The sequence below is a fragment of the Dryobates pubescens genome, chromosome 16, assembly GCF_014839835.1.
Source record: "Dryobates pubescens isolate bDryPub1 chromosome 16, bDryPub1.pri, whole genome shotgun sequence".
Classification (NCBI taxonomy): domain Eukaryota; kingdom Metazoa; phylum Chordata; class Aves; order Piciformes; family Picidae; genus Dryobates; species Dryobates pubescens.
This window is the reverse complement of record NC_071627.1, coordinates 15,522,874-15,540,948: the sequence shown is the minus strand read 5'-3', so window position 1 is coordinate 15,540,948 and position 18,075 is coordinate 15,522,874. Positions and strand designations below refer to the sequence as shown.

Sequence of the window (18,075 nt, the reverse complement as noted above, 5' to 3'; positions counted from 1 at the left end):
GGAGGGGACAGGAAATGTGAATGGGCTCCATAAACAAGGCTAACAAACAAACCAGTCACACAGATGCTTTCACTAAAGCAAAGTACGTTTTGTTTGCTTCTTCAAGTTGTAAAACAAGCATTTTATTGTTTAACAGACCGATGATCTGAAGGCTGTAGGCTGGAGGTTGGGCTCAGTGATCTAATTGTCTATCTGCCCGTTAAAGCTATGGTTCTATGAATCATAAGGAGTTTTTCAAGGAGAGCTGAACAACCACTGTTTGAAAACAGCTGTAAAGAGCTCTCCTTCTGTCACTCTGAAGAGGTCAAACAAATACAAGGGACAAGAGACTATGTTTTACATTGCATCCCAAATATCTCCCTAGGTGAAAAGGAGTCCAAAGATGATTTCCCTGAAGCTAATCTCCTCCAAAGTTCCAGGCTACCAGAACTGGACCCCAAATTTCTCTGTTTAAGTTTTAAACCAGAGTACAAAAATAGTGTTAGCTGTTAATAATAATAATAATTTAAAAAACCACACCACAACACCAAATTGAAATAAGCTTTAGCAGTTTGTTGCAGTAATTTATCCTGACTGGTGGATGCTCCCAGGTTAGCACATACCCAGAGGCATTATAAAACAAGCCTTCCTCACAAAATTCAAATACTCTCTGTTCCAGAAAGTGGGGTCCAAACAGGAATGGTGGCCTCCTCCCTGAAAACTTTCGTGACCAAACTTGTATACACTTGAGAAAGGAATGGGAAGAGTTGATATGATTGATTTTCCATTAGTGGAATGTTAACCTCCTTGCTCATTAGAAAGAATGTGGATCATGACTTTATAAATACATGTCTGTAATCATAATCATAATGCTTTATAAAAAGCAACCACTATTCTGTCTGGAAATTAGCTGTAAATTTCCACACAAACTCAAAATCTATTTTAAGCAAAGTTTGTGATCTGACAAATGTCAGTTTGGTGCATGCTCACAAGAAGTCTGATATAAATTTGGGTTATGCTTTCAAGCAGTCTTTTACTAGCATGAACAGAACATTAAAAAAATGGGGGTTGAAGGGAGAACTTTCCCTGGGACTGACCACGTTTCCAGCCTCATTAAATCCTCCTCCTCTTCTTTTTTTTTTTTTTCAATGCAATGTTTGTTCTCATTATTTATCTTCATTTCATAACAGAACACTTGTTCTCATGAAAACATAACTTTGTTCTCACACCCTTTCACAGTACATGCCAAACTTGGGTTCTGACATATTTAGTTTTGTTGGTATTCCACTACGACTTGGAAAAAGTAGTTACTGAATGACATGAGGGAGTCATAAAATTGAGCACAAGATGACTGCAATGCCAACAAATTATCTGTAGGATCTGCTACAAAGTTAGCTGAGCTTCTGACCGTTCAAAAAGCAGCTGATGAAACTCTAAGATGCACGCACCATACATTTACTGTTATCAGAAAATCTTCAATATTTAGACAGGAAAACAACCTCATATTTATGAGGTTGTTCTCACAGTGTAGACTCTCCATTTTACAAAATGCAGTAGTCAGATGAACTCATGTTTGTGACTTAGAACAAACATATTTGTATTCATAGTTTATACCAATCAGAGCAGTTGTTCTTCTGTGGAACCACCACTAAAAAGATGACGTGATTTGGGAGAGAAGGGGTGGAAACCTAGCTGATGATTATCAAACCCAAAACTTCAGCTCTGCTTTGAAAGCCTTGAGTTCTGTAAATTAGTATGAAGAGCACAATTTCAATACCTCCAAGGCCAAATGGTAAGAGGAATCTTTGAGAACCTCAGTTTTCACTACTTTTCCCAGTGTTGTGGGGTCTTCCCTTTCCTGTTTGATGAATGAGACTCCTTGTACTTATTTACAGATTTTAAACAAACAAAACTTTGCCCACGCAATATGCAATACCCCTGAGATACAGCTAAGGCTTGTGATTAAGATAAGCAAATCTAAACTATATATCATTCTTGACCTCCCATACATTAAAAAAAAAAAAAAAAGAAAATCCAACCACAAACCAAAACAAACTCCTGCAACTTCCAGAGACTTTAACAGGAGCTTAGCTTGCCATTTTAGTGTTCTTTCCAAATACAGTTTTAGGTCATTTCATAGTACCAAAAGGATAAGCAGCAATGAAGGTGCATCAAGAAGTTATTTTATGTACACTTAAATACAGACAGGTACCCTGTGCTATGCTACTGATTTGAACAGCATAATGAGGCAGAACATTTGTGCAACTGGAGGAACATCAATCGCTGGTTGTATTCAGAAACAAACACAGGGGGTCTGAGCCAAGCTCTCACTGCCAAGCACCACTAATCCATACCCAAACTCAAATTCCTCGCTCTCCTTTCTCCTCCCCCTCTTTATCTGAAGCTAATATATTAATAAAAAAAAATAACTCCCTAAAACTTGATACATTTAAAATTCAAGTCTCATTCTTGTGTCTCAGCCCATTTCTCATTAATATCTGTTTTACCATTTTCCATTTCACTGAGCAAAACAGACCATTGATCTGCCCATCTTCTTCCTAGACATGAAGCTGAAGAACAGTATGATCTTCTCACTTATTCAATTACCCAAAATATTATGGACTTGCACCCTGTCTTTAAGATATCACTGAATTTTATTCTGGTTGGAACATTTTAATAATAACAAATATTGAGATTCGTATAATCGGTGCATATTCATTAAAGCAAAATCACTTAGCAATTCCTTATAATTATATGAAGTGTCCAAAGCATTGACCACTGAAGGAAGTTATAATTAAAGTTATTGAAATGAATTAGGAAAGGAGACAGTAATTAAATCCCAGTTGCTGAAACATAAAACTGCTCTGAAATTAAACAATATGGATGGCTCCTCTAGAGAGGAGACTGCTGGTAACATTTCTTTCATAATAAAAATACTTGAATAAAATTCTTTACCCAGTGAAGTTTTTCTAAGATGATTATCCTGATACTTTGCCTGTGAAAAACGTATATTGTTTGCCTTCCCTTTACAATAGAGACCTGGTAGCAGGCCTGGGAAGCTCCAAGGTCTTAACCACGAGCAGCAAAAACACCATGGTGGTAGAGTCAATGCTGAAAGCAAAGCAGTTTCTCAGTGATCTTCTCCTTGTTTCAGCTCTAAGTGGTAATGACTAATACTCATCGTTATCTTCATCTTGCCAGACTTACTGCAGTGAAGATGTGTTTTCATTTCCCCAGTAAACATTCCCAGTAATAGGCTATCTTAGCCAGTCTCCCTCTGGTTCAATAAATAAGTTTTCTTGAAACACACAAAAGCTCAGGCTGCCTCAGCAGACTGAAGGCCTTTCCACACAAAAGGGAGGGCAGGGCAGGCAGTTCTGATGGGAGGAAATCCAAGAGCAGCTCCCAGGCATGAGAGCAACTACAGCTAGATTTGCCTGTTTTGCTGAGAAAACAAGCTAAAATTTGCTGGCTTTTAGTGAACGACTTCAGTCCACTGATGCAGGTCTCTCACGTTCTCCTCCACACTGGGCACCATTTGCTTTCCTGAATGTTTTTCCAGGAAATAGCTGCATTTCTGAATTGAATCTGCTCAATGAAAGATTCAGTCCCATATATATGAAAAGGAATTTCAGATCACTGTTTTTTTATAAAACATGAGTGCATCCTTATTTGAGTTACCTCCTGACAAGTTAATCCTAGCTCTTAGAAAACTCAGTGCTCCAGTCTGAACCTCTGAGAAGAAAGAGGTGTATATATAGAAGCCAAGGAAAACATTTTATTTTCCTAGTTATGACAAAGTCAACCTGTCATTTTTCAACAAAAGTCATCCCATGGCTGCATAGACTAAAAGTGGTAAATTTCATATAAACCCAGGAATTAACTGTCTTCTAAGACTTTCCACATTACTGGTAACTACCTGTAATATAAACACAAAAATGTGAAACTCTTTATGCTACAGGACCATGAGACTAGAATGCATCTTTGTGAGTAATAAAATCACTTTAATTTTATTCTTGTGACTATTGATGGAAATATTGATCCACTGTCCATTGTTAAAATAATATTGACAAAATGTTCAGAGGAGGAAAAAAAAAACCAACCACTTTCCCTCAACCTCTTTCTCATCCATGAATAAAAAATTAGAATAAATAGTACAGCCTCCAATTAACCATGCTGCACAAAGCTTAGGATTTGTGTTTAGCTCCTATATCAGTACACTAGATCTGGTCCATGCTGTGGATAATTAAGTTGAAAACACACTGAAGTGTGGCATGGATGGAGAAATTAGCACAGGCTTGCTCTGAAGAGTTTTGTCATGATTTCTTGAGGAGTAAGATTCCTTTCAGTGATACAACTTTTGGAACAAACTGATGCAAACTTGTGGCAACTCCACTGTTTTTGCTTTAAAGCCAGTAAATCATGTTTAATAGTTTCAGTGGCAGATGACAATGGCATCCTTAATACTATACTATTATGGAAAACTGTCTTATCACCGTTACAAGTAGATATCCTATACAATGATATTGAAAACAGCTTAGCTACCAGAACCAAATGATTTCTAGTGCTAATACAAACATTTTGGAAGGATCTTTTCTGTCCTGGGAGAAGAGAGATTCTATTAGGCATATTGTTGATGACCTTCTATATTTTCTTTTTGAAAAATTATGTGTAACTCAATTAGTTTATGGAAAAGATTCTCAGTGAAATTCAGTGTCTCCTACAATTGTAGAAGCATTCCTGATTGAAACAAGATGTGTCTGAGTGATGATGTAACCTTACCAGAGACTAAGGACCCTAAAGCTGATATAACAATGCCATAACATTGGAACAGGTTGCACAGGGAAGAGGTTGGGGCCCCATACCTGGACATATTCAAAGTGAGGCTTGACAGGGGGTCAGGGCAACATGATCTACTTGAGGATGCCTCTGCTTACTGCAGAGGGGGTTGGACTAGATGACCTTTGGAATCCCTTCCAACCCAGACCATTCTATGATTCTATAAAAAAGCAGTCTTACTAGCAATATGTCATAATAAACTCTCATGTTTTGAGCCTGTTAACTTACATTGTTCCTGTTGGCTTAGGCTGTTTCATACTCTTGGAGAAGATAAATTACTGTCTATGAAAACAAAAGCAAATAGATGTCCACGTGGTACTTTGCCAATAAATCGTTTCTACTATATTTTGTATTCTGTAAGTAGCTTATTTAGAAAATCTAGCACAGTCATAATACATCTGACTCATGATATTGAAAAATACATCTTGATTAGTTTGAAAACCAAACTAATTCTTTCTGTGATGTTGTCCTCTATCCAGTCCCATGACCTCATATTTTCCCACAGGTCAAGGGATACAAAAATAAATATATTTCCACAGACGCAAGCTGAAACCATTTCAATGACTGTACCTCACTTTAGAGACGTGCTCCAAGAGAAGCTTGCACTGATCACTGAAACAAGGCAAAGACACTCTAGCTATTTCCAGTTCTTCCAAGAACAAATGTAAACTAAGGTTATCTGTAGCAGCAGATATAGTAATAGGGGGAAACACCTTATAAAAGGATGGCTTAAAGAAAGCTTTTCACTCTTTAGGTTTCTTCCTTATATACCCAGAATTATTTCTGGCAGCTAACTCTCTGATACCTTATCTAAGTTTGGGTAAAGAAAAGGCTAAGATTACTCACTATTTCCTTGTAATGACCACAAATGTTTCAAGTACAGCTAAGTTTTAAAAGCAGGTATTTTACTTTTTGGCTTATTTGTTAGATACAAAATACTTGCATGTGGTAAAACTGCAAAGTCTGTCTCTTAGTGACATTTGCATTGAATCCAAGTGCTTTAACAAGCTAACAGATCATTTTCCTATTCAACTCTGTCAAATGCAGAGTGCTATGAAAAATGACATTATGTTGCCTATCATAAGCAGTAAGCCCTCTTTCTTTCCTGGGGTGAAGGTTCAGAAGCAGCGGTCCATAGAAACACATCATCAGCAAAGCTTTTGTAGGTTTATTGCTGCCACTGCGTCTGAGAAATAGTATTGAGCCAACAAACTTACACAAAGGTCATGAGATATCTGTGGGTTTACAGGCAAAAGCCAGCTTCTTTTCCTATTCAACAAGGGTCGAGCATATCCCAAAGGAAATGACAGACGTGTTGCCTGGAGCTATTTACTTGTACTATTAATCCACCTCTAGTTGTACCCTTTCCCCCACACAGCCTCCCAATTTTATATAGAATTTTTATAGTCTTTTAGTCTCTAGAGATTTCATTCATTCAAATACAGCCAGCTTGCAGGCAGACAGTTCTGCTGGATAAAGAAGAAACATCCAGTAACTGTTAGCCACAAACAAGAACAAAGTTAGAAGTTTTACTTTCTTCCACTTAAATTTCTTTTGAAAATCCAGGCATGGGTCAAGCCTCTTCTGCAAACAATGGAGATACTAGAAAACCTTTAAAATACCAAAGAAATATTCAATAATAAGAAGAAGAATCAGGACTGCCAGACACTTAGATTCTGAGAGCATGATGCAGCACTGCCTCAGGAAGATGGTTGGAGAGCACTGGTGAATAACTGTACAAGGATCAGTCATGCAGCCTGTCCTGAAGGAACCTTGGGATGCACATGAATACACACAATGGTGTAATCCACTCCACTGACTCTTGCACATCTAGTTACATGCTACAGGCACCACCTGGGGCCTCAGCAAAGAAGCCAGCACTGAAAAACTGGTAGGACATTGAAGGAATTTCCATGGGTTACTCTTTTTCCCATGCCCTCATCACAGGCCTGCTCTGGAAAGTCCTCAAGATGAAGGGCAGCCAGCAGCATAGCCGTCACTTGGCTCAGTTGCTTTGGGAGATCTAGCCCAGCTCAGACACTGGACAGAGTCAAGTATAACCCAGGCATCTCTGTTTAGAAAGAGACAAACATAACCTCTCTCCCAAACTGCAGTTCTGCATCACCAGTATGCTGTTTGCCCATAACACTGACTCTTACTTTTGTCATTTTCTGAAAGACCCAAAATCTTGGAATAATTTTGACTTTTCCCAGATACTGTCTTGGCATCAGCACCAGATTTTGGGTGTGCTGAAATTTCATTTATCATTCTTAACTGATCAACAGTAGATACCAGACATCATTCCTCACAACTGGCTACAATTCTGTGCTATATTCTCACTTGTAAAACAAGCATTTAACTACATTTTTATCCTTCTAGCCTTATGTCATGGTGCTAAGAAAGAAGATCCTATTCTAGAAAAGGGAAATAGGCAATGAACTTTAAGCTATCCTGACTGCAAATTTGTAGGGAGTTACTGCTCCATACAAGCACAAAACAGTAACTAAGTTTATTTTAATAAAATGTTCATTAAGCTGCTATTAAATATAACCCAGAACATACATACTTAAAATATCTGCCATAATTCTGCTGAAATTGCATCTAAGCAAAAATCCATCATCCTCGTTATTCAATCCATAAATGTCTAAATAAACAGTGAAGGAGAATGATGAGTCGGAAACAGAAGTCGGAAGTAGCAGTGCTCAAGCTGTGAGTTGCACCAGTAGCCTCCTCATCAGACGTAAATCACTGCTGTGTTAAACCAGCTTGAGGTAGCCATGGTTTGACTGAAGCAATAGGGGGAAAAAGAGTCATTACAGCACAGAATGGGTAAAGCACATGAAAGAAACAATGTCTGGAGAAGATCAGCCTCAGGGCGGGTAATGAACTAATTTCAATAGAGTTTGGAGCTTTAGGAAAGGGTGCAAGAGACAGTTTATATGTTACAAGAACAATCTCTTTTCTTTCATTTTCTGGCACCAGCTCTCAGAGAGCCTTAGTCATTGCCAGTCTTTCCACATGAGCTCAGAAAGCTGTCATGCCTCACAACTCCATACTTTTAACACCAACACTTCCAGTTCTCCTAGTTTTAGGATATGATGAGCCTCTGATGATTTCACTCAAAGTGCATCTGATTTTGTTAGCTTCCACACCATCAGTGTGCGTGGAGAGAGACGGAGAGGTCCAGGGCTCACATTTTTCCTCAGTAGCTCCAGAATTTGGTACACCCTTACGTGGCCTCAACATATCTGTGCAGGTCATGGGAATGGGTTCTACTCATGATGAGACAGAGGTGACATTTCAGAGGGTCATGTTTTTCAGGGCACTGACCTAGCCAGGTGCCAAGATTTTCTCTGTCCAGATGCTCTGTATCAGAAGTGCTACAATTATATCTTACAAGCCTGTGAATTAGAAGTCCAAATGCTTTTGCAGGGTACCTCTCCCAGCAGCACTGGCAAAGCTCTTGAAAATACTTCTCATTTTTGGCTGGGCTTTCTCAGCAGCTCTGCAGGTCAGTCAGCTGAAATCCCTGGCCTGATTCAAGAAGCATGCTTAGCAAAACTCTGAAATGTGGGCAGCTCATAAGCAAAAGAAGCAAAAAGCAGTCTACATCATATCGTTTGGATCAACACAAATGAAGCAGACCATTTTGAAGATATCCAGTCTAGTATAATTTCTGTTTCTATCAAACCAAGTAGGTCAAAAGCACATCTACAGATGACACAGCATGTTGTCATTACTTAAACCTTCATAAAACATGGGACAGCTGGCTCAGTGCTTAAAAGAAATAAATATTATGACATGAAATGCTAACATTGATTCTTATCTATGAACATGAGTAATGCCTTGCATATATTCATCCCAGTCTAGCAGGCAGGAAAGATATATGTATATCTGTTAGAGGATGAAAGGATAAACTCAGTAACAAAAAGTAGCAGGCATGATAAAACAGACAGGACAGGGAATAGACTTCCTGTATCCATTGAATGCTGCACTGCAAAATAAATCTGAAAGCATTCTGACATACAGAAAAGAAGCTACCCTATATTTGGTGTAGTATAACGTTACATCTGAATATTGCTTGCAGGTCTTTATGCTTATTATCCTATCTGCTTTCACACAGAGTAATCCCATTTCCTTGATACTTATAAGAACAGGAGCATTGAGGTACACTGGTTCACTCACTCGTACGGTTTCTTTTTGGCTTGTAATCTACCTATGCAGTACTTAGAAGCAATACTGAAATCATCTTATGCCAATAAAACACTACATATGCTTATTGAAGGTACTGGTTAAAGATGCTTCCTATTTAGGCAGCTGTAGAGAAAGTGACTCTAGTCAGAATGCAAGGTTTGCATGTCATAAAAATTATAGCATCGTGGTCTTTGTCTCACACAGCTTTTAAAAAATTTTATTGGTAGGGTCTGTTCCTCTTATATTTAATAACCACTATTCCAGCTAGCCAATTGCACTCACATAGGTGGCAATAAAGAATAAAGGAATTAAGAAGACTTTGGTATGACATGAAAGATAGTCATAAGAAAATAGGTTTACCATTATTAATTTTGTGGAGCTTACCTTCATTCTACTAACCAAACATTATATTTTTTCTAGATAAGGCAACAAGAAAAGCAGTTAACAAGCAGCAGTCACACCTTTCTCCTTAAAATGTAGCTTACATGAAAGGGTTACACTAAAATATGTTTTGAGTATGGAGAGATAACATTTAGAAGTAGAACAGTTACAAATGCAGACCAGTTATTTTAGTTGAAGACACTGTGTTCAATTCAGTGATTTCATTTGCACAGACCTAAATAAATGATTTTCAATAAACAGGCATAATCCCTTTACTGTAGAAAACGCTCTTCTTTCTAAGAGATGCAAGTACACTCATAAGATCCACTTTTCTTATGCAAGTGTTTCCAGTCAACATACAAAAGATCAAAGGTGTGTAAGATAGTTTCCTGTCTTCTGAAACAAAGGTTGAGTTTGACTGATGGAAAGCATGGCAATATATAAAAGGAAAAATGCATGGAATGACAGCATCACAACAAAAATGAAATGGCTGATAAAAAAGGCTCTTCAATGAAACCTTTTCTTTCTGACCTGTTTAGTTCTCTTTTTTTTTTTTTTTTTTTTCCAATAAATTCCATTAAATTACCATTTACTTACAGGGCAAATATTTCACCTGGAAAGGTGGAGCTAGATTATGCAGTTAAAAAGTCCTAAAGAAGACAAAGAATGTATTGTATGAAGAGTGTCCATAATCCCAAGATTAAAGAATGTACAGGCTCTGGCATAAATTCTCTAAATACAACTCTACATCTCAAAGCAAAATGAACCCTATGGAATTGTACTACCGTTTGTCAGAATGCCAAGAACTGAGACTTTGTCAGTTTTGGAAGATTATTTGGAGCCAGGCTGCTTTAAATCATCACTGCCACAGCTCTGGACCTCCATGGCCAGCTAAGCAAACAGCTTCAGCCTTTCAGCTAAGCTTTCCCTCACCGAAGAGGGAAGAGCAGTAAATTATAACTAGTCTGAGATCTCTAGCACTCACCTTAGCAGTTTTAATCAGTCTAACTCTGACTAAATGCCAAGAAGGAGAATTTTACAAGCATTGCTACTTTTACTTCTACCTGAATAAATAATAAGTCAATCAAAATAAGTTCATTATGCTATCCCATGGGCCTCTCTGTTCCTGTCTGTGTCCCTGCATATTGCTTTCTAAGTCTGTAATAACTTCAGGCTCATGCATTCCTGTATGTTCAGAATATATTTCATCTGGCTTTTTTCACTTGTGTGAATAAAGAAATCACTCTCAAAAATGTTTTTTGATGTTTTGTGAATATATTCTTATTAATATTTGCAACATACTTTCAGACTCTTGACTAATAATAATGGCATGTAAGAACTTGGAAAATGTGAAGCTTCAGAAAATTGGAATATGCCTTAAGTCATGAAAAATTAATGAGGTTCCTTATTACCACTTAGGAAAAATCTCAAAATCAATAAGGCTCCTTGTACAATTTTAATGGTCTTTTATGTTACTTTTTTAATGCAAGTTCATAGATCTGTAAATTATAGACTGTTTCTGCTTTCTACTTCTCCCTTTATAATATGGAACTTTTTAGACAAATATCCCACCAATCTTAATTTGCTGAACACATGATCACAGTTGCTTCCTCTGGGACTTCCCTTGCTATTGCAGGAATGGTGCCTTAGCCAACCTTTTAAGGATGACAGCAGAACACAGTGGAGATAGTAGAAGCATAGCTGTTAGACTTTCAGCAACAGCAAAACACATTAACTGTCCAGCTGAAGTTTCCCATCAAAAAAGTAAAGAATACTCTCAAACACTATCCTGTAGTGGGAGTTTCCAAGCCTCCATCCCATAGACTTCACCCATTACAGTCTCCCCACACCCTGTTGCTTCCCATCTGTTGCTTGCCCTCCACAGCCCATGGCTTTGCCTCACTTGGCAGACACATCAGGACAATTGTGGCAAAATCAGTCTGTGCACTAGCAGTGACCTCTACTCTAACTCTTGCCATGATTACAGATCAGCAGCCTTCACCATCTCTGGAAGTCTCCGACAGCTCCCTTCTAGTACACACCTTCCCATATCCCTGGGGACACCTAGTTATCAAGCAAGATTTGTGATTTCTTCAGTCTAAACAGAAAAAAAAAAAAAATCCCTAGTTTTCACCCTGCTCCAGGTGCAGCTAAATGCTGAGCTACTTCTTATCTACTTGACACTTCAACATTTAGCCAGTCCTTCTGCAGGCATGCTGGAGAGTGCATCTACTAGCCAGGTATCACAGAATCACAGAATGTCAGGAGCTGGAAGGGACCTCAAAAGATCATCCAGTCCAATCCCCCTGCCAGAGAAGGATCACCTATACCAGATCACACAGGTACACATCCAGGCGGGTACTCAACTGAAAGCTTCCAAAGAACAATGTCAGTCAGGAACAGGCAGGCAAAAAGGAGAAAACTGATGGAAGGAAAATCTCTTGACAGCCATGGAGAGTAAGTGAAATATGAGAACCATACAGGTGAGCAGTTGGATGTTAAATCTGAGACAGGTAGAAGAGGAATTTGAATGCTGACTTAGCATTCAGATAAATAACTGTCACAGAGCTATCTCATGATGGGCCTTTATCTCTCTGATACTGATCAGAATTTCCATGCTGCCATACAAAGTAAGTGAAACTCCAGCAAAATCTCCATGTTCTTATGGAAACTTCAGATTGCAAAGAATTTAAAAGATTTCAAAAAGATTTCGAAGAATTTATGATGAAAATCTGTTTCACTGGAAAATTCTGCTCAGCATCTGTAAAATGTCTCTGCTTAACAGAGACACAGTTTAAGCTTCATACATATGGAAACCTCTTGCAGTACAAACCAGTAATAAACAGAGAGGGGAAAAAAAACAGCTATTATCTCCTACGTGGGAGCCACCTTCATTTCTTCTAGTGGCAGTTTACATTCATCATGCAGCTGCTGCAAGCAAGATTTGCAGTTTGAGCCGCATCATATATTCGGCAGCACTGAGATCACAGTGACGTGCAAAGCAAGGCGAGAGAATCACCCCTTCATCCATTCCAAAAATACTCCTCTTACAGCCGGCAAGAGCACGCCTGCAGCCGATCCATCCACCATCAAAAAGACCCAAGGTGTGTTTCCACCTGCTCCATTTTTCCAAGGCTGAAGGACACCACAGAGACAGGTACATCACTAAAGTTCCTAGCTGCTCATTTATTTTTAAACATTGATGTTATTTCTCTCTGTAATAGCCTCAGAGTCACACAACAGACGAACAGGCACTCACCCTGTTAGTATGCGTAAAAGGCTACAGAGGCTCTGTGAACAAAATCACTCTAGCAGAAGCAGAGACACAGGAATCATGATTGTAAGTATAACAGGAAGAAAATCACACTTGTACTAAAGTTGTTCTGAATATATACATATATATCTATATCTATATGCATGTGGGAAGGGGGCAAGCTTGGGTGTTCAGAGAATTGTATTTTCCTCCTAGCTAGCAATAGAGTCTTTCTGCTACACTGCTTTTGAGCTAAATGTCTGAAAGTATTTTACCTAAAAGACAGGCATCATAATTTCCGTGGGAAAGACAGAGAAACTCAGCACTGACTGTTTAAATTCACTCAGCAGCCTATTAGAAGACCTCAGACTACAATTACCATCTCCTCTTGCTCAGGCCAGTGCCCTACCTCATAGCAACATTGCTTCTGCATACCAGACCCCATCAGTGTGGTGTATCAGAGAATAAGTCTTGTCAGAAGAGACCATAGCCCAAAGGTCGAGGAATAGTATTGTGACACTGTACTGCTATTAACTTGATAGTACCTTTCTGTTACATATATGCACACACACACACGCACATATATATAGGCAAATAATTCCCATGGAGCCATGTGAGTCTCTGTTTTTACTAAATAGCATGCATTACAGGATCTTTTGTCTCCTTTATCAGCTCTGGAGAAGTCCAGAATCTATTTTCTGACTGCAGTTACTTTATGATCACAGTCAAATGAGTCTGACAGACATGTTACATTTTATCCTTGCTATTGTAAATACTTTTATCCCTGAATATATTCCGATACATTTAGAGTAGTAGCACACCCTAAGGTGGTAGCATTGAAGACTGACAGACACAAATATGAGATGCAGACCATAGTAGTATTCTGAACACTCTCCAGATTTGTGGTTGTTTCTATTTTAGACATCTGCTGCACTGCTTAGACAGAGATAAAGGCAACAAGTGAAATGCAACCTTTTCTCCAACATGTATTCCAAGAAGTCTTGAAGGACTCCACAGAATTAAAACTGGTTTAGCTCTTTTCCAGTTTCACTACCATAATGTGCTCATTTAATTTGTGACAGAAATAGCTGTTTCAGTTATCATTACTCATTATTTTAGCTTTTTCTACAGTTTCATTTGTCCTCCTGCAACACTCCATTGAGATCACTTAAGCTATAAATACAGATCCCTTGGGTTACTGGATCTTGCCTTTTGAACAAAAAATTTCAGTGACTCATTCTCATACATATTTTCTCCCATTATCTTCATAATGGGCAAATGTTCATGCTCATTCCAAAAGGTCAGAAGAAAAGAAGTTATTACCAGTTTCCTGTCAGAAGTAGGTCAGAATGCTCTTTCCTTATATGTCCTTAAATAAAGGTGAGTTATTTATTAACCAGAGACTGTTTGAGTACTCTCTGGTTACAAGTAAATCTTCTGAAGCCACAGTGATATTGGGTGATTCCTGCCCCAAAAGGAAAGTTGCTAGTCAGAAGGGTGGTGCCAGACTGACTGACAAGTCTAATGACTTCATTTGGCATCACTTACTTGTAAGCTAGTTGACGCCTTATATCCAAGTCATTGGATATGTATGGTGCTGAAGTCAAGAATGTCATTCTTAATTACAACTAATATTAACCTGAGTAATAGAATTGGAATGGACAAAGCCTGCAGAGGCACTGCCTCTTGGGACACACACTATCCAGAAGATATTCCATATCTCTGCTCATCAACACATTATTTCTAAAGGATAACTTCCTCTTTGTTTGAAACCTAAATTTTGTACAATTAAAAAAGTCAGCGACCAGAAATCACTGGCCATAACTCAAAGCACATATTTCTGAGGCTGATATTAAGTGTCTGGTCTTTTTATCCATATGTTGCAGTGGGCCATATCCCTTGGTGCATTCAGCTTATTCAAAAGACTCCTGTTGCATCTTTTCAACTACTTCTGACAGATTCACACAGATGGCGTCACTCACAGAGCTCTCAGGTATTTTACTCAGAGCTCTCAGGTACTACTCATGGTCTTCCTTTGTCACTGGCAAGATAATGAGATGTTCTCCAGAACAGGTGACTGGCTGTGGATCATGCACTGCCAGTGGGTGATAGCTTGTAGAGTGATCTTGTGAAAACTCTGAAACCATTGCTGATGGACCAAAACTGCTGCCTTTAGCTCCCTTTTATTTCTGACTCACAGTAACTTCTGACACTTTCAAGAATCTCTCTTGCAATGAGTCTGTAAAAAATGTGAATTCCATCAAAATCCTGCTTATTATCTCAGTTAAGCAATATCACGAAGCAGCTGCATTCTGCAGCACCACACTGCTTTGCTTTTGGTAAATAAATCCAAGAGTAAATATTCCTGCGGTTATAGGCCTTTTTGGGAACAGGCCCTTATCTTATATGCCTGGTGTTACAGCTACACTGTTTATGCAAGAAAACAACAAATCAGTCACTGTGTTTACCTCTAATAAATTATTGATAGCTCTGTGAGGAACCCAGAGTGGAGTGCTAGTGCTACTGAAGTACGCAATCTCTGCTCTACACTGAGCTCTACACTGCTGCCAGTAACCCTCCAGGTTAGAGTCAAGGTTCTGGTTACAGACTATAAAGTTCTTAACAGCTTGAATTCCATCAGCTTTCCTTCTCTGTCCTCCTGTACATTCAGCACTAAAATGTTTCAGGCAACTTTGCCAGTGATGAGACTTTAGAGGGTCAGCACATAGGGTCAGGCTGATCACAGAAGCCAGCCCTCTCTGCCTGGTGGAAGAGCTGGCGATAGGGAGCATTGTTCATGCTTCTTGACAGTGATCAGATGGGTTTTCTCCTATTGGAGAGTATTTCTTGTTGCTGTCTGGTTTTAGTTGCTGATGCTATAAAATGATTACAGAGCATAAACTCCATATAATGGTGAATGCTTCTGACTCTAAATCACATGTAACAAATCTGGGCTCTGCATTGCTGGGCACAACATGCTTTTGCAATCCATAATAAACTGCTTAGGCACCTGTCAATGTAGTTAAATAATCGAAGTGGGACCTGCAAAGGTGATTTGTGGATTTTATTCTTTCTCCTCTTTGCATCTGGAGGGATCTGGCTTGAATCCATTCATGCAATGATTTTAAACCCATCTGCACTCACTTGACTTGTTCTGCCACATGACATGTGTGGATAAGCAGCAGCCAGATGTTGCATGTCCCTCTGTTAAACCACAGGAATATAAAAGCAGTAGAGATTATTTCAATTCTAAAAGATAAAGCTGTTCTCACTGTTCTCTTACACTACCATCAGCTATTAGACAATACTCAGTGCAGCTCACTTTTATATCTAATGCATACTTAATTAGAATTGAACAGAATTAGGTCTTTCCCAGTTGCTTTAATAGTCAATATAATTATTTCAAATCTCGACAGGAAAAAGGCAAGAAACAGATGCTTCCTTTCAACTAATTTTTCTCTGGAGAAATAAAGAGTGGTTATAGATTTTTATGGCTTCTCACAAGAACAAAATAGGGGGAAAGTAGCAGATTCATGAATAATTAACATCAGCTTAAAGAAGAGTTCAATGCTCATTTTAACAGAACATACAAGCCAAACTCTAATTCTTTTCTTTGAAACGCTCACAGTTCCACCTGCAAGTACATGCTCTAACTACTGAGTGGTTGACTATCACTGAGGCACTGAGTAATACTGAAAAAATAATTTATTTCTCCTCTTAAGCCACCTTTAAAAGATGGAGTAGCATGGACTTCTTTTATTTACTCTGAGTAGTGTGAAACCACTAGGGTATATTTTGAAGTATTATGAAATGTTTATATGCATTCAAAATACTCTTGAGAAGAAGGAGAATCTGTAACAAACACCTGGCTCACAAGCTGAGGCTTAATAAAGTAATATGGAAGAGGGAATATCTTGGTTCACTGCTCAAGCAGCAGTCTCTAATTGTCCTTATTAAAAAAAGGCACAGTTTCTCTCAGCAAGTTCCAGACTATGGCATGGTGCAAAGTTTTCTTCCTCCTGCTTAGATGAACAGACTATTGGAAGTAGCACATTAGAAGATACAACATAGGTCACTGTTTCAGTTCTTTTTCTATGTTTTCTAAGTTCTCTTTCTTTCAATCCCTCCTGCACACTAAAGAGGGCCCCTTTGTCCTTTACCTCTTTATTATCTCAATGTTTTCAACATGGACCAAATAAACATTATATCCATATACAATCCTCCTCCAAGCTATTACACCATGTAACATTGACATTTTCACTGCAATGAGTTTAGCAATGGAAAGACTGGATGATTATTGAGATATGGAGGAGAAATACTACTTTCAATTTTTTCTGGGATTTTCTGCTAGAACAGGGAACCAGTAAGACAGAAAACCTAGACTGGTTTTCTTTCCTCAGAGATATAGAATCACAGAATCAATAAGGTTGGATCATCAAGTCCAACCTGTCACCCACCACCTCATGACTAACTAAACCATGGCACCAAGTGCCACATCCAATCCCCTCTTGAACACCTCCAGGGATGGTGACTCCACCACCTCCCTGGGCAGCACACTCCAACAGCTTACAACTCTCTATATGAAGAACTTTCTCCTCACCTCGAGCCTAAACTTCCCCTGGTGCAGCTTGAGACTGTGTCCTCTTGTTCTGGTTCTGGTTGCCTGGGAGGAAAGACCAACCCCCTCCTGGCTACAACCACCCTTCAGGTAGTTGTAGACAGCAATAAAATATCCACATTTTCACAAAATACTTCAAGAATTAAACAGATTGATAGATAGATTGATAGATTGATTGATTGATAGATAGATTTAAAAAAAAAAAAAAAAGATTGCCTTGATTCAATAAAGATATTTTGGAATATGTCTAAATACCAATTTCTGGAAAGGAACAGATCAAATTAGATTATAAATTGACATCCATTTCTTTGAAGGAAGATCCAGGATCTATATTTTAAGTCCTGTTATTACTGCACACATAAAATTTAGCTACTGGCTCTCCCAGGCATTTTTATCAAGGCAAAATATCAGCATGGGTTGGTATATCACCACAGCAAAATGAATTTCAGTGTTTATCAGCAGTGGGTCCCTGCCCACTTACTGACAAAAAGATATTTATGCTGCAATTGCAAATTCTGAATGTCATAAAGATGTAATGAAGTACTGTGCACACCATGACCAGACCTTAATGAAATAGAGAGTGGCAAAGAATAAGTTTATGTTATTTATTTTAAAAAGGAAATACTGGTCTTTCACTAAAATGCCCCAGCTTGTACAATTCAAGTATAGATTTCAAATGCCCCAGCACTTTGGACCCAAATTGCTATGATCTGCTAGAGGCAGAATAAACCATCTCAGTATTTAAAAACAAAGGGAGGGCTACCATCAGGCTCAGAAGCAATCCTAGCTCTCGTGCACAGATCAAGGGAAG

At 38.6% G+C, this 18,075-nt stretch overlaps 1 protein-coding gene across 1 annotated transcript in view; it reads left to right on the top strand.

Annotated features, from left to right (window-relative positions):
* The first annotated feature begins 12,445 nt into the window (after positions 1–12,445).
* Positions 12,446–18,075, top strand: part of ADRA1B (adrenoceptor alpha 1B) — a 29,850-nt gene continuing 24,220 nt past the window's right edge. The window contains exon 1 of the mRNA XM_054168480.1: positions 12,446–12,550. The gene's annotated coding sequence lies outside the window, so the exon portion shown is untranslated. The remainder of the gene's footprint in view (positions 12,551–18,075) is intronic.